Raw genomic sequence first — 21,041 nt, 5'->3', positions numbered from 1 at the left:
TTCTCGATGATTATTAACCCTTGTCGCTCGGCATATTTTCCATTTCCTTATTTGTTTCTTTTCGTACAGCGCGAAGGCGAAACTTCAAGGAAACGTATATTTTGAAAAAATTCGGAGCTCGTGTAATTTCGTGCTATGTAATTGCCAGTAATCTCTTTGCTGGATTTACGATATCCCCTCAGAAAGGACAACCGACTGTAAAGGGTTAAATGATGCATTTGTGGTTGTTGCGGTTCTGAAACTCAGTTCCAGCTTTGCCCTGAGAAGGGCAAATTCAAAGAACCGCGAATGTGTCATTGACATGGAAATTGTTTAAATTCCTCCCAATAATGTACACGTGAGAGTAAAAATGTGAAAGTAAGCTTACACAGTCATCAATAGATTGAGGATGTTTATGGAAATTTCTATCTTTGAGAAGATAATTCAAAACCTATTACGTATATGATTTTATCATTCGATTAAAGAACTCGCGTGTCTCTTTGAAGATTTTACTAAAGATTTACTTGAACACCTTAAAGTCAGTTTAGGATTGGATAATACAACGCAAAGATTCTTTTGCACAAAATTGATCGACTAACTGGTATTAACGAATGAACAAGTTACGAGTTACAGCTTATAGACTGTGCCTTTGAAATTTTATAATTTTACGTCGAACACGATGATCAAACGACGGTAATTTCTGAAATTTTATTCAGCCAGTATCAACGTTATTCGCTATGTATCCTGTGAAGTACAAAATTTCACTGATAACAATAATTCAATGGCCCAAGAAGAGCGAGAAAATCCTTTATAAGAACAGGAGAGTTATGCAGAAGTCCAAGTTTCTTATCCAAACGAATAAACTCGGATAGAATCAGTGAATTCCTGTTATACGAAATACCTTGTGATTCTTTACAACGTTCGAAGTTTATATTATTCGTTTGAACATAAGGTATCTTCAAATCGTTTAATTCTTTGCCGAATTCTGCTTCGCAGAAACATCGTTTTATCGAATAAAGTTTTTGAACGAGAAACCAGAATGCCTTTGTTCCGATACGGCTTTCTATTCTTTTCTTTTTTTTTTTTTTTGGCTTTTACCGAATAGCAAAGGAAAATGGTTGCAGGTTGTGCGAACGTTAATTCGAATGAATATTCACGAAGTGAAAACCAACGTGAGAGAAGCTGAGGCATTGTGGGATCGCTTGAATCCCACGTCGACCGTTATCGGTTAATGAAACTCCTTTTCCGTTGTTTTTTCGGTATGGAGATCATCAGCGGATTTTATTGTATGCATATGAATTCAAGCCTGTGTGACGTGTATTTGTAAATAAACGAGTGACGCGAGATAATAAAATCCGCTTCGTCAACTCTAACGACCTTGGCATGTATTCTTTCCTAGTTTGACAAATTTATAAAGCGATCTTTTATACTTGCTGTGCAAATCCAACGTAAACCGAAATCTAATTTAATTAACCTAACCTGAATGAAATTTAATTTTAATCAGGATCAAAGCTAAAAATTACACCTAATCTGACCGAGGAAACTAAACCGAATCAAATTCCGATCTAATCTGATCTAATTTTTATTTTTAACTAATCTGACGTAAATCTTCGAGAAGTATGATAATGCGATAGCATTGAAATTGATCATATGTACACATATGTATGAAATTATTCAGCAGATAGACAGTGATTTTGATAACGTATCTCGAGATCATTAGAATAATTGCCTTTTATGATATCAACATACGTATGTATATTGTGCATTTACAATGTACACGAGTAACGCTTTACGAGCCGTTTCTATGTCGTCAGTTTCATCATCTTTCTCGTACTTTCACTATTTTCCCCTTTCTCAACCTCATCTTCGAACGGTGTAATTTGATTTTAGTCGTTTCGTAGCGATAGATTCATGGTCACGAGCGCTTCCCTACACATTCAACGATGTCGTTTAAACTACTGACCCTTCGTTTCTGAACCTTGGCTGGAAACGAAAGAAGAAGTTGTACGTTAAAACACTTCTTTTCCTTTTTCTTTCTTTTTTTTTTTTTTTTTTTGAGGGAAATTTTGATCGAATCGTAAGAACACCGCTGTGTTTATAATTCCATCTGTGTTATTTCTGTAATTTCTATTGCTTTCGACGAACTGTTTCCGATTTATTTATTTATTTCTTTATGGTACTTCGAAAGGTAAACGACGTTCTAACGACAAATTACGTTACGTTCTCGTACGCAAATTAACATATCTTTCCGAGTCAGAAACGAGGGGAACTTTTCACCGTGTTTTTCTGGCATTCAAGCAGCATTTTTAATTTCTTACGCGTGTCTTTCCATTTGTCCCTTACTTTTGTATGGTCCCTACGGTGTCTTGTCCAGGACAGAAAAACGTCTGTTTCATTTGATGCTTTTTTCTTTTGTTTAAAAGAAACTTGGAGGAATGGGGCACACAATCTCAGGTCGTAAATCATACAACAAAATTACGCGAAACAAATCCTTTATCGCGCGCACGTGTCCGTTTTTTTTTTTTTTTTTTAGTTTAAATAGTTTAACGGATTTTACCGAACATTTGCATTTATTTAAATAACTCGGTTCACGGGTGTAAAATGTTCGTTTAATTTCTCCGAATGTTCTCCATTTTCCTACTTTGCTTCTCCATGTTGGCATGGACCCTGCACACTCGGGTTTTTCACAATTGCTACGTAGCAGACGAATGTAATATACCATTTCTCTACATTTTTCAGCATCACCGTCCAACTTTGCCCGTGATACGAGAAATAGAATTTCTAATGTTTGTCAAGTCGTACAAGTTGCTCTCGTCGTACGTATTTCCGTGAAGATATCAGAAGCACATTCATAAAATTGATGTTAAATTTTAGGAACAGCTCAATTGTTTGCTTCATAGTATGATTTTAAGCAGTTCGTAGGAATCTCATAATCGATGCTACATTTCGTTTAGCCGCCAGAGTAGCGTGGCTGTCAACTTATCGTTTCCATGTCAGATATTAACGCGTTGAATGGGAAAGATCTGTTATTTCTGACTGTCAATTTTTTTTAGACAGAACGACGAATTGTTAAATTATGGGATTGTCAAATAATAAAACCGATTTATTCACGAATCTCTTTTATTTATAATCTTATGATTTGTGACGCTGGTATATTTTTTTATGCATTTCTTTACTAAATGCAATTTTGTTACTGATTTTTTTACTAACGCGAATTATGTACAAGTATCACAGTTATTAATTTTTCATTTCTTGCCTAAGAAGGAAATTTTGGTTGAGAAACGATTCAGCTAACAGGTTGAAAATTTACCATCTGTTTGACCAATTCTACGTACTTGGAATTTTTGACGACACAATTTTTTTTATCCTCTTCAAAAATCATTTGATCACTTTGACTCCTATGTATATAGTCAACAAAATTACCCCCGAAAATTCGAGTACTCTTATATACCGAATAAATCTTCGTACTTCTGATTCAATCAAAATCATGTGTGTTATTAATTCCTTATAAATGCAGACAAACTGCACCGACGAAAAGGTTTCGTATCAAAGCAACACGCGTCAGGAAAGATACTGTATCTATCACAGTTGACATTTAGCATTGAATGATTAACGTTTCGTTACTTTTAAGTGGGTCTGTTCGCAAGCTCGGTCGTTTATATCCACGTCCAAGTTCTTCGCTATTTCAAGCTTTTCAAATATCTAGAAAAATTCGAAAGATTCTCATCAACACGTTTCTCCTACATTACACGATCATTTATCACGTCAAACGTTTGAAATATCTTTTTAATAAAAATACAATTTGGAGGAAGAAATTCGGTGGTGAAGTTTCCATTAAGTTGTCAACAAGCTGGTGTTGCCTGCAGAAATTAATTTATTATTGCGTCATTACACAGATACCGCATATTGTTCGTCATATTGTACATAGTAAATACTATATTAAATTCATAATCGCCTCTAATAAGGCTCAAAAGCTATTTAATTTTCTATTATAATTTCACATTATCCGTGGTTCTCTTTATTTTCTTGAGAATTCCCGTAATATCGTCACACGAGAATAGTCGATCAGTTGCATATCGATCGTTCGTCGAACGAATTCAATCGTTAAACGATCTCTCGTTTAGGCTTCGCGGCTGGAACGGAGAAACGATCGATCGAAATAACAAACGGCCAACCGAAAAACGGACACCTTTGCGCTATAATCGGATCGGATTTGCAGCGAGCCACGTTTCGCGCGGTTTTCCATCGATATCGTTTCTCAGTCTCGATTAAATTTTCATCGTATTTTCCACGTTGCTGCAGATCCGCATGGTTCGCATCCATATGCTCGAAATAGATTGCCGACATGCTTGTTTTATTTTTCCCCGCGTTTTCACCTCGTGTTGCCGCGAGATCGCATCCGATCGTCTTTTCTCTTATTTCCCTTTTTTTCTCGTCTTGTTTTCCAGACGCAAACCATTGGTGCGTTGTCACACTGCAATCGATTATCTGCTCGCTGCGGGACGAAACAAGTTAGAGGATAATTCGAGGATGGTCAGTGAGACTAATCAGCGAGACACGTTGGAAGCTTCTATTCGTTGCTTTGTAATTTCTATCGAGTCCTTGAACATGAGAAACAAAACGTGCTTCGATACGAACACTTATCGCATTTTTCCTGTGCTCTTCGCACGTCCATATTATCATTTAACGATATAACAGAGATCGTATCAATTTTTAACTACGTATTACGATAAAAATTTTGTGATCTTCTGTTTACGATAAAAGGTAGCATATTCTGTTCGAGATACGTCGGTAAAGAGCTTTATTGCTAAGACTGTTCGAGGTTCCATAATGTAAGATTTTTATCTAAATATGTTTCACATACGGAAATCTTCAGCGATATTAGATAGGCATATAAATATATCATTCGTCCGTGTATTACGTTTATTTCATCCAATTTGAAACATCGGTCAATTTTCGGAAGAATAAATGTTATCGAACGAGTATATCGAACAGAATCCAGAATATCGATAGGAATTATAATACGTTTCGTATACATTGTAGCACGTATCCTTGTCGCTAGACTCGGAACGTTTAAGCAGATTCATGTTTTCAGAAACCCAACTACAGAAATGAAACATTCAACAACGACTAAACAGATCTGTTTCAATCTCTGAATATCATAATATTCACCATCTAATTATGGATATCTCTGCGCATTACGAACATTCTGCACGTCCCTATATATTTAAATTTCCCGCAAACACACAAGCATCTATAATTCACTGAACATTTCACGAAATTCCTCACTAGTTTTCATTCGGTAGATCTAACACTGGCCTGGTTTCAAACGCTTAAACTCAAGCTATAACAATTACACAAACTTCCATATCCGCTCGAATCTTCTACAGGAACGAGTTACTTTATACTCGAAATTCTCCAACCCCTTCTAACCACTTCGGTCTCTCGGTTACAAAAACTTTGATTCGCACAGAGACGCCCCACTCATTTTCAGATTACCCTTGCGCCATTAGTCCGGCAGCAAATTTCGAGTTATCGTTGTCCGCTTCAACCCTTTCGGGTGTCCTCGATCATCCCTTCGTCCTCGATGTTCGTCGGTCGATGTATTCGAAAACGTGGCGCAACGGACGCGGCCAAATAGCGCGGTCGTCGGCTATCCAAACGACGATTTAAACGATCAGATCGAGGATATCCGTACGTTAATGGAAAAGAGGTCGTGTGCCCCGCGCCTCGAGGACAGCTAGCGCTTTCAAAGTGATTTTATATCACAGCATCTCGGTGTTTCTCGTGTGCATTGTAGGTTGCTCGGATTCTCGCCGGAACTGGGACAACGGGTGCATTTCGCTGAGGGCACGAACTTACGGTGCAGGGAAGATAAGAAATCGCCGACCGATGATGATTCGGAGGAAAGGTTGGCAAACCGGGGAGGACCGGCGATTCTATCGCGACGATTTTCCTCTGGCGAGACTCGCGCGGATGTGAATGGGGGTGTGAATGGCGAATGCTACGAAATAGAGACCTGCGCGGATCTCTGCGTCTAGGATATTCCGAGAGAAGATGGAACTTCGGTGGAAAGTTTACAATTATCTGAAGTAGTTATGTGCTGTGGGACGAAACTTTATTAACGTTTAAAATGTAAATGTTTAGAATGCTATGAAGCGAGTATTTACTGGTATCTACATAGGGAATTGGAAGAAGTTGGGAAAAAGGAAGCTCTGGCGGGAATTTTTGTCGTTATACGTGAAATTTTTATATCGTATTCGAACACATACAATTACATAAATATTATACTATATAAATTTCTCTGCGCGATAGGTACGTACATGTGGCTGTATAGGGTGTTTAGAGAGAAAAGGCGACATTTTAAGGAAAGCGTTAAAATTCCGTGAAACAGAGGGTGTTCAGATAAACGAACCAAGTATGAATTTAGTATGAATTTTTAGAATTGCGTGAAATAGCCAGATATGTATACGGATATGCATATAGGATGTTCAGAAGAAAAATGAAATTTCAGCGTGTACGTATTTTTACGGTTGTACGAAGTAGCTACGTATAGTTAGTTATATAGGATGTCCAATGGAAAAGAAGAAACTTTAGAGTGTAGATAATTTTATGAAGAAGATCAAATTTGATATCAGTTTCACGGAAGAGAAATACTCTATCATCTAGTTAATTAACAACTTGTGAAAGTACAATTTTACAATTTTACACGTGAAAGAGTTATTCGTTCCATTCGCGATTAATCACGATTCTCGTCCAAACCTCCAAACATAAAAATTCATTCACCTCGCGTTGAAAAAATTCAAATCCTTCCTTTACAAATACCCTGTCACGCACACACGCCCACATGCGCACACGCTTCCTTTCAGACCGTGACAATTCTATTTCGTCACGCAAATAGCAAATAGAGCCGATTAGATATTCGATTAGACGTAATTGCGAAAGAGACGAAGGGAATTGGTATACGCAGCGCGGAAACGTTTCGGTGTTTCACGCTGCTACAATTTCCCAGTCGCTCGCGACGCAACGGTTCAAACATTCAGATAAATATCGTGACTGTTGTTTTATTAACGAGGGGAAATGAAAAATCGCAGTCGCAAGCAGAGGGTGAAATTATCGATCGCCGTGCCATCGAAAGATTTTCGATCGTGATACGCGATGCTAAGCGAATGCAGGCTAATTGCCAGGGACTAATGAAAATGTAACAGAGGTAAAAGCATTATGGACTAATTAGATACATATACGGGGTGTCCCGTATGATTTTATCACTTGCAATCTGTCTTGCTTGCTTCTGATATTATGTATGTTGAAAAATGTTTCGGTAGCGAACTAAATGGTTTCGAGGGGAACGTAATTTGTCACGATTAGTTTTTCTCGTAGGGGAACGCACAAAGGACGCACGAAAGTCATCGATGTATTTTTAAACGGGATCATATATTTTTTAATACGTTATTGTATTCAGCTGGACACATTCTCCACAAACAAAGTATTTGTTCAATTCAACGTATGAAAGACAAAGACAACGTAAACGTGAGAATATCGATTCGTGTGTTCTACAAAATTCGACAAATTAAAGTTAAAATATCAGCTAAGCTAACAGTGTTTCGACATAAATAGATCAACACTTTTCTTTTATATGATTCCATTTAAACAAATACGATGACCTTCGTACGTCATGTACGTGTTCCCCTACGGAAAAGCTAATAACGTCCAATAATGTCGCCCTTGAAAACATTGAACTCTAAATGTCTTCTAATATTATCAAAAACAAGCGAGATATTGCAAGTGATAAAGTTAGGTGGGACACCCTGTATAGAGGGAATTCTTCGACGCGTGTCTATTATTTAATACGTCCGAAGGCTATGTATTTAACGAATGGCACAATGGCTGTAGTGTAGTTTTTGGCACGTTTCGATAAAACGATTTAGAGTGGATAACAAAGAAGCGGATAATATATCGAGACAAAGATCGTTATCTGAAACAGAGGCCGATGGAAAACGAATGCAATTTCAGGCTTGGGTAGTAGCGGGTATTTTAGTAGTAGCGAATGTATTAATGGAATGACGACATACGTTCAAATTCTTATCGAAGTTTATTAATTATTATTATAAGAAATATTTGTCTGTTGATACTTCCTCGTTCTGACCTGTTTACCGTGCGAGCTGAACGAATTGTTTGACTCGCACATAAACGCACATCTTCGTTGTTATCAGAATTAGATGAAAATCTTCTGAAAAATACTGCGATTTTAGGGGACGATGAAACACGATTTCACAATTATCAGTATCGTTATTGCTATCTAATATGAATATCTGTTTATTCAGATTTCTCCGTTATTGTTACTTATTCGTTCTAAGTTATTTATACGAAGTGAATCGTTTGACTTGTGTATATTTAGTTTTAGTAGACTGGGATCGCGCGGGCCAAGGCGTTGGCCAATGACAGTACTGCGGTCACAGATTTATAGTTAGACAAGATTTTCGCATAGAATCGAACGAACCGGTGAAACGAAACAGTTAACACCGAGAGCGGAAGGATACACGTGCGAGCCACAGGTAAGCTTTCCAGTGGAAGCCACGTACGGCTGACGCCGAGAGCCATTGAGGATATCGTGAACGTACCGGTACTTGCCTAATACTGTCCAACCACTAAGGTGAGAGTGCATTGACTAATTGACGTGTACTTAGCTAATGCCGCGTGTTACTAAAGAGAAGCGTGGACGAACCGACGCGACGCGACGCGACGTATGGCTATAATACTGGTTATTGAGCCATTGAGGTAAAGGGTGTGGGCCTCGTAACTCGCGATATATCTCGAACCGCAAAGGTATCAATGCCAGTTATCTGCTGATTAATTGTCTAATAACTTCGGGATGGGTTTTGAAAGGAACAATGCGAATTAATCTGAACGATGTTACGTAGTATATTTTCATAGAAGATTTTGCTGGATTCGTGATCGTGGATTTTACTAAAATTCTCAAGTACAAAATCACAAAGTTTTGTAATTAAGAGAATTTCAAATTGAAACTGGTCGCTGAAGCTTCTTCCTTCTACGCAATCGTTTCTTTTAATCAGTTGCCTCGCGTCGTCGAAGAGGTCGTTTTAATTTCATATTAATTAATTTTTAGTAATCGTACGAAGACGTAGCGATAAATATTCGCGCGATAAGATGTTAAAATTACGACATTCTTTGGTATAATCTTAGTTACGAACAATTACGAAGGTTAAGAAGTGCACGATCTGACGAGCATTTCTCGCTGGAATTTATGCTCGAATGACGTACGATCGTTCTTCGGAAATGTACTAAATATACAAATGATTCGAGAATGCATTCGTAGGGAACTTAAATTTCATTTTACACAGTGTCAACGTAATATCCTGAATTAATTTCAGCAGCGAGGAGTTTCAAAATTTATCTCCTTGTTTCATTCGGCGCGAGTGAACCTTTTCCAACAGATGCGCTAAACTAATTAATATTTGTTTATCATGAGATTTCCTGCATGGAAACATCGTATTTAAAGATACTTGGTATTTTATTTTCAAATGTGCGGTAGCTTACTAGAATTGCCAGTGACCAAATTGATTACAATTTATAACTTTTCATAGTAATTTTATGGATTTACGATAGCCGATACATTTTTCGAGTTTTGAGCTATTTCTGTTACTTGTATGAGAATAAAACTGTGTTTTTCCTTTGCATTGTATTTTTTCTACGTTTTAACATATTTTTCATTTTAATCTCCTTGGTACAAACTTGTACGTTAATCGTTCTAGTGTTACTATTAGACTCTTACGATAAATGACGGCCGAGAACAGAATAAGATACGAGAGAACGTAATGATTCAATGCCGAAACAATTTCCAATGCAAAGGTTCTAATAATAGTCAGATGATTCTGACGGTGGTAACAAGGCCATTCTTTAAGGAAAGCTTTATAATGCAACTTCTTTCTCTTTCTACATATGGCCAATGCATCGATGAGCCTAATGCGTTAGCCCGAGTTTTCTCACTTCTAGACTTCTATTGTGTTACATAAGTTTAACGTGCCTTTTAAAATTGCATAAAAAATGTAACGAATATGTGCCTGCGATATTACACGCGCTTACCAATGCTTTCTCTTAAAAGAATCTATATTTTGTTACGTACGTTCACATCTATAAGTACTGGAACACTTACGAAAAAAACGCTGAAAATGGTTAAGAAATTATTAAAACTTTTCAAGTATTTTAATATTATCTCAACTAGAAACTTAAACTGCAAAGAATAGGTACGTTCGATATTATAACAAAAATTTCACTGCTTCTACACGATGGAATGAAATGAATTTTAAAACGACACTTCTTTATCTCTATGTAACGCGTTAAGTATCGTCGATCATAGTTTCAACATTAAACAAGATCTCTTTCGTTGAATTTCGTTAACTTTCTGATACGATTTTCCTCTGTTTGAGTTCAAAAAACACAGTTAGCAATCGTGCGAGTTTGAAACTTCGTTTACAGAACTGTTGAGGATAATTGAAAACTATATTCGACTCAGAGTTCTCTCTTCCTTTTTTGTTCGACGTTTCCAGAGAATGGAAGATTAGAATTGCTCTTCAATTTGCTCTCATCCGGATTTACACGGATGCTACGGGAATCAAATAGAAACAAAGGATTCTTGTCTGACCGGAGTCAGTTCTGTGTCTGTCGATCCAATCAAATATTCGACAAAGAGGCGAAAATTACCGTAAATTCCCTCGATCGATATACTTAACGTTGTAATCTCGATGCAACGGCTACTGAATCGTAATACTTTAATTTATCATTGATTCGATTCTGTTTGAATAGAAATTATTGCTTACCAATTCTACGCGCAAATACGCGTTAAATCTGATTCATACATTATAGTAATAATGCATATTAACTTCGATTTATTTTACCGAATTAATGCAACATCATATTCGAACGCTTAGAATTAAACATCTCTTTAAATCTCATAAATATTACACGATATGATTTAACACGGTTTATTGTCTGCTTCTTCTCTCATTTGTCGTAATGATCGTGGCAACGAACGTTAGAAAATTGAGAACAAAAAAGTAAATGCGTGGGACGTGATCTTTAGTAGTAGTAAAAATCATTTTCATTGAATATTTTACGAAATGTGTTACGACTACTATTAACACGAAATATGTTATAAAACACAATGAAGAAATATCATCTACGACCGAAAATTCATCTTTTATATTATGTGTATACATATGTATAAGATTGAGGCGCACATCGGTGTAAGTTTGATATTTATCATAAAAATTCATTATATTTTTTAAATTGTGGAAACGTATTCCGGTAGAAAATAAGATCATAACTTAATACTTCGAAGAGTCGCGATACGCGACTAAATTCAAATTGTCACGGTCTTGGCATACACATTATTTTCACCTCGTTACATAAAAATAATATTCTATTTTCGTGATCTTCGGTATTTCGAAAATTATTTATTATTCGTTATTACGTATCTGCATATTATTCTCTGTTCACCAATGTCCCAGACATTTTCCAATGGAAGGGATTTCGTCAAAGTTTTCTATACCTACGTGTTCGATATGTATCTCTTGACAAAATTGAAATACAACCAACTGCTTCAGTATGTCAAATACAATTCAGAGATATCTTTTACGTTTGAGAATTCATCTTGTACATGCACATGGAAGCAATATTCTACTTGAATGATCTTCGGTGTTTTATACATATTATTTATCATGTATTATTGTACATTTACATATATCATTACTGTTACTGTTATCATCCACTGTCCAGTGATATCCGAACAAATTTTTATTGGAAACTTCTGTCGCTTTAAATTAGACGCTTGTTACCATTTATCGAACTTAATTGCAACTGTGAGAATGATCAATAGCGCATGGTTAAGGGCAGCCGTTCCATTTCACAGGGTAACTTGAATTTATTGTCCCAATTATTCAGCACGATGGTAGATTTGCGATGAAAATACCTAAACGATTGTCAGTTTCTCATTAAATTATATCAAGAGATTTGCCGGAGAATGGAGCAAGCATATTCGCATTTCAGCGTTCGAATGCGCTTTTACTGTACAGTTACCGAATACAATGACAAATCGGGATTAACTAATAGGATAGACATAATACAGGTCGTCACATTTAAATAGTCGAACCCGTGAATTATAGCGAGCGAGGACATGCTCTTTCGTAAACGTTAATCGAGTGAGACGTAATTATGATAATTGTAGTACATTCTTTGTGTTAGCTGTACCTGTAGCGTCAGGCAATTTGCGTTTCTGTTTATTACCACAGACAGTAATTGATCTAGAATTCGAGATAACAACCAAACGCTGAGAAATTAGACTGTCAGATCGTCAAATGGAAAATCTAACTATTTGCATCAAATTCATAGTATTAGAGTAATTTCTCTGTTACTGTATTTTCTATGTTAGGAATTCTGATTTCATAATTTGGCGATAATAGAAAATAATTCCATTCATTGCCGGATATCGAAAATTCTAACTACGTGGTTATCGAAGGGACGTCAGAAATTAAAGAATTCATCTTCGAACAGTTTAAATCGCCTCCGATTAACCAGAATCCGTGCGAAACTGAGAACGCCAATTTCAAACACAGAAATAGCTTGAAAATAAAATTCGCTAGCAGCATAAAACTTGGCAAAATTACCGGCCTGACGATACCACAGCCTTCGAACGATACGAGCCCAGCACGTAAACCTGCATAGTATTAAAGTATCATACAATACCGATTATATAGAATCATTCATAAATATGGCGAACCGTTTCGAGTTAATATAATATCGACGTTCTTAAAATTTGCCTCTGACCACTACGAAACCGTAGGACTCTTCTCGTACCTGATCAATAAAAACCTCTCTAAGCTCGTAAAGTCCTGAATCAGTTACGAAAGTTATCTTAATTCTCATAACTTGAGATTAACAATCAGGAAAGCTTTGTCGTAGAGTCTACATCGTTCTAGGATGTGGTGTAACAGGCAGTTGAAAGGACGATTCGAATTTCCACACAGAGAAAATTTTATTTGCAGCTTGCGTCTATGCGTTATGCATGTTTCGCGTTTCACGATAGCGCGCAGCAATTAATTAAATTCCACGACTTAAACGACTCGGGAAGCTTACAAAGTTGCACCGTAAATTTGAGTTTGCGCTTTGCCATTGAGGGTAATTGAATCGTTCTTGCGGTTACCGATTTTGTCCGAGACTCGCTATGCGCTTTACCGAGTTTGCAAATATCACCACGTTCCATATTCGTAATCGTTATCGCGCGTTTCATCGCAGTTTGTAATTATTCTACCGTGGAAATATTTCCAAATTTTTGCTTTGTAATTCGATTTATCGCTCGCCGTATTTTATTTCAATGGAAAATTTGTATTTCGATATTGACATGCACGATGCAAGCCGATTGATTGTTCGATACACGCGTTCCAAGGAACGTCTCGAAAAATATTTCGAACCAAGTTCCGGAACTTTTCTTCCTGGCTTGTTATGCGGCAGTGTATTTACGGGAGTGGCGGATCGCGAACGCGCCTAGTCCGCCTCTTCGTGCGTAATATACGATGGTGCGTGAGGATTAAACGGGGTGGCATGTAAAATAGGTAAAACTAGTGTGTGGGAATAAAGAATCGTGCAGGTGTAACGTTCGGCGTATTACGTATGCGCATAACTTACGCCTAGCCAGCCTCGACATTTTTGCAAATTTAAATCCCTGACTTCTTGGGAAAGCTTGCGTGCCACGTGATTTGTGGATTGCTCAAAGTATGACGCGGCTATTGTTGACTCATTCCGTTGGCGATATTAAAAAGTAGGAGAAAAAGGAGAAGGAAAATATAATTGAGAGTTCCGAGGAACGTTTTCAAATTACCGATCACGACAGGCTGGCGACTAAGGTACACGTTGCACCCTTTTTTATTTGTGGAAATGTAACGTTCCGTGTTATCGAGGCACTGTCCGTATGTAATACAGTCTTTGAATGTTTAATAAATGTCGTGCTAGACGAAACACAGAATTATATGTATGGTACAGAAAGTAGGACCAGGCTTAAGAAATTAAGTGTTTATATTTTATAAGTATCATTGTTGCGACGACCATGGAAATGGTTATTTTTATTATTTTCTGCAATAAAGAAGAAGAAAGGCTATTACGTAGATGAATTTACGAATAGGAAGATACTCGTATACTTTTCTTCTTGAAGCTGAACGCTTTAGTCCAAAATGTTTTATTGCCACTGTGCTGGAGTGGATGGTCGATTGCGTTATACTATTTTCCAAGCGCGATAAATTAATCAAACTATGCGTTTTTCTTCTTATAAATACGTTTCTTAAAAATATGTTTATTAGAAGTATTAACGATTGATCAAGCACGCGTAGCTCGAGTTGGCCGTTAGTATGTTACAACGAAGAAAATATTCGAAATGAAAGGTTACGTTAAGCGAAGAATTTATCGCTGCGAATAAAACTATCTCCTCTGCAAAAGGTTGAAGTCATCTTGTATTTTTAAGATGGTTTTGTATATTTTACTTTTCGCATTCTTCATCCACGTGAGAAAAATCAGTTAAAAGATCTGAAATGTCATATAACGGTGTTGTCAGAATAAAAAGATAGTCTGTAACTTTGGAATTGTCGCTATTTTTATTCCGAAGATTTATCAAACTCTGACGACGGCTATTGACCGATAACGTGCGTTTAAGATCGTAGAAATTGGGAATCCTTAAATGTTTTCTTTAACTTTCTTAATTGTACATTAATTTTTTTAATGTAACTTGTATGTTTTTCGTGCGTTCCCTCTGTATCGCGTGACATTCACGAGATTAAAACGACAGTGACGAAACTAGGATTAAAATAGATTTGTATGGCAACTAAATTTGTGGCTTTTTTCGGCAACGATGATACTTTTTGAAAAAAAAAGAGAAAAAAAATGGAATCAGGTCGTATAATATATCGAGCGTTAAATTAGTTTTTGCTTCACAAATCGTCGAAAGCCATTTTTCGAAGAAGGAAGTTTGCCGAGTAACGCACAAATATACATGTTTTATTGACTATAACGGATATCTACGAGCAGAAAAACAAATTTAAACGAGAGATTTTTCTTTATACTTGACTTTATAATCTTGATTTACATTTTTTCCGATTATCGTCGTTATTACTTCAGCGTTGCTACGATCGACCGATCAAACATTAAAATATTCGAGAACAGAGAGTATTAACGCGTCGATGATTGTGTTTCGTAGCTCGCAAAAAATTATCAAATTAATCGAGCAATATTACATTTTTTTCATTTATTGGCTGTTTTATAAGCATATTTCTTTTATGAAAGCTGATGTAACAATCGAAATGTTATCGAATATTCCAATGTACGGTAATTTTGTTACAATGTACGAAAAATATCAACGAAGGTGTTTATTACCGTATATAAATAAATAGACGTATCGAATTTAGTTAAAGAAAGTAATATATTTAAAAGAATAAGAATGGTAAAAGGTCGTCGGAGATATCACGAACAGAATTCAAGAATCCTTCTCAACGTCGCAAGTACAAATAGAATCCCGAAAAATTTCGCTCCGTGCAATCGTAACGTACAATGGATCAAATATTAAATGCAGATAGTAGGAAATTAAGAGGCTGATATCGAGTTCAGAATGTCGTAATCGTCCACGATTACGTAAGATGCAGACCGAAGAAGGGTGGGAAGATTAATTTTTAATTAGAATCGACGATCGCACTATCCATTACATTTAGAATCAAAAGATTCTGTGCCGTGCAAGATCGATTCTTACCGATAGCGGCGTAAAACTTCACGCGCGCTCTTTCATATTCTTTCCATGAAATTGTCATTCACGAATCAAGCTACGAATTTGAAACTCTCGGTTTCGATCGATCGTCTATAAATAGCATTCGAAGAAACTAATTTCTCGCGGAGAGAAACAGCCTGCTGTGGGGTAATAGCGTGAAATAGAAATTTTGTTTCCACTTAGAATTTTTATTGACAGAAAAATAATACGCGTTGCCCATTTTGAAGCGAAGTCGGCTCGTTTGTTCGAGTCAATAAAAAATCATTTCTCGGCGATAGACGGTCGTATCGATTATTCCGCATAGACGTGTGGCTACAATGTTCCGCTTTGAATAATGCAAGCAAATAAAAGGTGAGACTAATACCCGGCATAAATGCTGCAGCGAATAGTAATCGACATTGGTTATTATTTAACAGCGCTTCGCTTCGACCAACGATGAGAAGTGCCTCGTACTTATTTTTCTCGATCAGTGGTGGAATAAAAATTCCACTCGACAAAATTAATATTTTCCATGCTAAAGGATAATTTGAAAATGTTTTCACTCGAAGGGGACTCAATTTCCTGGCAGATAATGATAACGGTGTGACGAACGTGAAATTACAATGGCAGCTATGATATTTTTGAAATCGTCGGTGTAAATCGTTTTGTTTTCCTCGCGAACGATAGGAAAAAGGACGAATTCGTCACAACAATATTCAACCGTTTCAGCATGACTCAGCTTTGCCACTCTCAACTCGTTTATCTCGTATTATCGACGTTAAGCGGGGCGTAACGCGGAAAAGTCCATCGAATAAATGTTTCGCTTCTTATTCCGATTATTCCTTTTGTCCTAATGCTTATTCGTGGTGCTTGTAAGAAACACTGTTTAATCGGTGATGGAGTTGTATAAATTTCTCGACACAACGATCCTTGTCTGTGTTTACTTTTTTCCAACGAACCAAAAGAACGCTCTATCTTTATCTTTTGTCCGATGCATTTCACTTCTTCTTCGACACTATATTCGTCATATTACACGGTCGCTGTAAACGTATAATTTTATCGAAGAAGAACTGTGTTTTTAACCCATCACGGACCAACGTTGCCTTAACGCAACGTTTCATTTGCGGTGTTTTTCAGGCAGATTATATCATCGAATAGTATTTTCCAACAGCTATGGCTATGAAAGAGAATACGAAGGAACGATGTATTAGGTTGTCCGAAAAAATTCTTCCGTTTTATGAGAAAATAATAGACGCACAACGTTTTTTGGTTTATATTATTTTGTCGATTTACGTACGATCCATTTTGTTCTGTTGAGATAAACACCACGACATTTCACAGACTTGGTTTCACGTTTCTATGAAGCTGCACTGTTGTAAAAAACACGTTCGCGAAAGAAAGACACTTTTCGGACAATCGAATAATCGTAATATTACGATGAAGCATTGGTTGGTACTTAATGAGTTAATTAAATCAGCAATTTGTGGAATCTCGATAAAGATTGTTGTTTGAAAACCGTTTAAAATGTTACTCGACGTTGAGTCAGGATACGAGTCGGATTCCACAGATCGACACAGATCACAGATCCACCGTGTTAGGAATGTTTAGCTTTTATCACATTATTATCTACATGTTCATATTCGCTGAATATATCGCTCGTCTTGTTGAATATTTTTATTCAGTTGCAGCGTATCTTTTCGATTAAAAAAGAACTTATGCAATTTTACTATAATTCGATAGTGTTCCTTCATAAGTTGCTTAATAGCGTTGGTTAATAATTTGTGATGCGTAAATGCGTTACCCACAGTTGGTTTCGGCCGTAAATTTTTAACTGTCGAAGGTTACGGTTGATAAATCGACCATGTGTCTCGAAAAGTTGGACTTGTATCGGTTTGTCCTTTTCTGCTGATCATTTGTACGGCGAATGACGCTATAATCTTGTGTGTGATCGATCGAAGAATGATACATTCGTAGGATCAAGAAATTTTGATCGATGAATCGTAAATGGAAGAAACAGCTTTCAAGATATCGAATGGCAGAACGTTGAATCGGAGAAATTAAGAAACCTTCTTGAGTCCGAGGACTTTATATTTATGGAATCAAGATGTTCCGTTTGATCGAAGAATTCTACGTTATAAGAAATTGAAGATAGTTGTTTAATACATTTATAATCGAAATTCAAAGAAGAAGCACGTTGTCCATCAAGTCGTACGACATAATAGGATGTCATAGAATATAAGATACAAAATATATCGATATAAGCGTGTGGTATTTGTTGTAAAGTAAGCTTTGGAAATTATGTTTGCTTTAAAAATAAAAAATAAAACGAACTATTATGTATCTCAATAGTTAAGAATTTATCACGAAGAAATAATAAAATTGTAATTGCGTAAGAAATACTTCTAATGTTACGTACTTTTTATCGAATGTTAAAGCGTGTCTCGGAAAGACACGATAAGTATATTTTTGTTGATTTTGGAAATTATAACGTTGCTTTACAATTAAAAGGAAGCATTTTAATATAACAGCATTGAAAATGGAAAGAGCCTGTTAAGCTCGAATACACAAACATTCTAAGAACAGCTGGTAAGCGAACACGCGTAAGCAGTGAAAAGCCGACTTTCTCATCAGATACATGTTAACTTTCAGTAAAAATAAACTTCATGACATTAACGTACCGTGCGTTTTTATTTTTTCTCTTCGATTTCCTAATTTTTAATGTCGAATGTTGTCGATCGTTAAACCTGTTAAACCTGCGATCCAACTCAACAACACAAAGCCACGTGGTTCGTATAGTCCGATAAAAGCAAAATTAAGATAAAGACCTTTGACTCTTCCATTAAATTACTCAACCCTTCCGTGATACAAATCCCGTCAGATTACCGCGGAAGCTCGCGGAAGGTGATTAAAAACCTGTTGTGACTGAGTACTTGGTTCCGGGAGCGGAACGAGCGGATCAAAAATTCACCGTTCACAAGCATGTTGTATCGCGACGAAAAAGAAGAAAACGGGAGAGAAACGGGAGGAAAGAGCCTAAAAAGACGCGGACGACGAGCACAGCGTGGAAATATCTGTAAAAGCAGAGAAGATAGAAGAGAGGAGGCTTCACACGTGTCTGCCCTTCCTACGTCACACATTTCCCCGATAGTCAGCCACGTAGCGCAATCTCCAATTCGTCGTTCGTGCCATCGGCGTTCCTCATTCGCGTGTTCGTGTACACGAGCACAGACGGAATCTGTCGGAGGGCGCATGTCTGACCGACGATGGCTAGGAGGGTGCGAGCAAGAGGGTAACACAAGGGTTGGACGGAGACGAGAGCCCAGTGTTAACCCCCACTTTACCTCTCGTAGCATCCGCCACTGCCGAGCCCTGGTCACTAGTCTGATCAGTCTATCCTGTCTCGCGACACGTTGCGCGTAACTCGTTCCTTTCGTTCCTTTTTCTCGCCGCGAACGCATTTTCACTTTTTCTCGCCCCTTTATCGAAAACCGATCGCGTTACCGACCGACCGAACGAACGAATTCAAACTGATCGTGGATCAATTTGATCTTTTTTTCCAGACAGAACACGTTGCAGTCGCGAGTACGTAGCGTGACCGCGTGCACGCTTCTTCACTCGGCCCGCGCTGATTCAACATCGTGTTCCATCCGATTCAAAGAATTGTTACATCGGCGATGTTCGAGTAGTTATAGAGAGAGGGCGAGAGAGATAGAGACAGACAGACAGAGAGAGAGAGAGAGAGAGGGTCGTTTGGAAAAGACAGGACTGTCGAGATACATGGAGCCAGTTTTGGGTTTCGAGCTTGTTTTTGCCAGGAGAAAATACTTGGATAAAGGTAGATCACGAGATCTATCGTTTGACAAGTCGCAACAAGGTGATCTTCTCGATCGTTGAATCAAGATCTCGCAAGGTTTTAACTGCTCGATCTTTATAGTGTGTATTGTACTTTCTCAGCTGGAAAAGAAAAATAATAGAAACATTGTTTTTCGAGACGATACTCAGGTTTGATGTCGAGGAGCGAGCGACGCGAGCATTAAATATAAGAGAATCGTAACGATAGCTGGAGGTTGGCGAACCGGTAAATCGAGGAACCTGGCGAAACCGAGATAATTTAGGGCAATATCTTAGCGTCCTTCGGATCGACATAGTCCGGAGTAATTCGTATACGCGGCCCAATACCGTTATATGGCATTTCAATCCACGATATCACCGCAACGTCGCCGATAAATTAAGTTACAGGGCTGGAAAGCCAGCCTACCGATCGATGCTGCTAGTCACTCGAGAGGAGAGAGTCTCGACAAGCGTGGGAGAGGGTCAACCGGAGAGAAAGTGAGGCAAAAGCTCGTTCGGCGAAGCTGTTTGACGACCTCACGTGTATCGGGGTTCGCCGAGGTCGTCGACGGTTCTTGCCGGACGGTGACGCGTGACCTTCAACTATGGTTCACGCGTCGATGACCAATGTGCTGCTCGTCGCCGGTCCATCAACCCGAGAATCACTCGTCCACTTCCTCTGTCAAACCTCTCTAGAGAAGATCGAAGATTCGACGTTTAACCGAAGTAATCGAGGATAAACGTAATAACCGAGTATAACGTTGGCGTAACAGAACAATTAAAAAGTAATCCCAGCGTGGACATTGACGTTCCAAGCGTTTAATCGAAATAAACGTCGTGATATTGAGACGCTAATTCGCATTTAATACGCGATGAAGTTTCAATGATGTTTCGGCAAATGGAGCGTTTGTGGGATGATCGATGGTAACGAGACGTCCAACGTTCATTTACCAAGGGTCGAGCATCGCTAAAGATTGATTATCGGTGTAATATCGCTGTTCGATTCGGGGCCGTGTCTCTACGATTAACTCGTTCGATGATTCAAGGCGTTACACGGAAGAGAACAATATACACAAAGACAGGTATATTGGATTAGCGAAGGATAAACGTCCATCATTGAAGGATTTATAAGGTGTGTCGAGAATTGTATTCGTCACGGTGTTAAACGTTGAGCGACGATATTGTTATTGATACTTTGTTGGCGTCGAGAGGTATAAGTTAAGACGGTAGGATCTACGAGTGACTGGGATGAATGGAGTTGTGGAGGTAACTTGATTCTGACCACGTTGTCGTGGAAATTACTTCAAAAGTATTTTTAATACGGTTAACGTATACAGACATTTTACCTGTCCCTCTAACGTTTGAAGAAAATTAAGAACCGTAAGAAATTGTTGAAAATTATGCAAATTTGGTTAATTACGTTCGCAAAGTA

The 21,041-nt window shown here is 37.7% G+C and overlaps 1 protein-coding gene across 1 annotated transcript in view; it reads left to right on the top strand.

The window, feature by feature from the left end:
• Positions 1–21,041, top strand: part of LOC126878149 (transmembrane reductase CYB561D2-like) — a 146,396-nt gene that overhangs the window by 16,857 nt on the left and 108,498 nt on the right. The gene's annotated exons all lie outside the window — the stretch shown is intronic.

The sequence above is a fragment of the Bombus huntii genome, chromosome 2 (assembly GCF_024542735.1).
Source record: "Bombus huntii isolate Logan2020A chromosome 2, iyBomHunt1.1, whole genome shotgun sequence".
NCBI classification, from domain to species: Eukaryota; Metazoa; Arthropoda; class Insecta; order Hymenoptera; family Apidae; genus Bombus; species Bombus huntii.
Note: the sequence above shows the minus strand (reverse complement) of the source record. Positions and strands in the feature narration are given on the sequence as shown.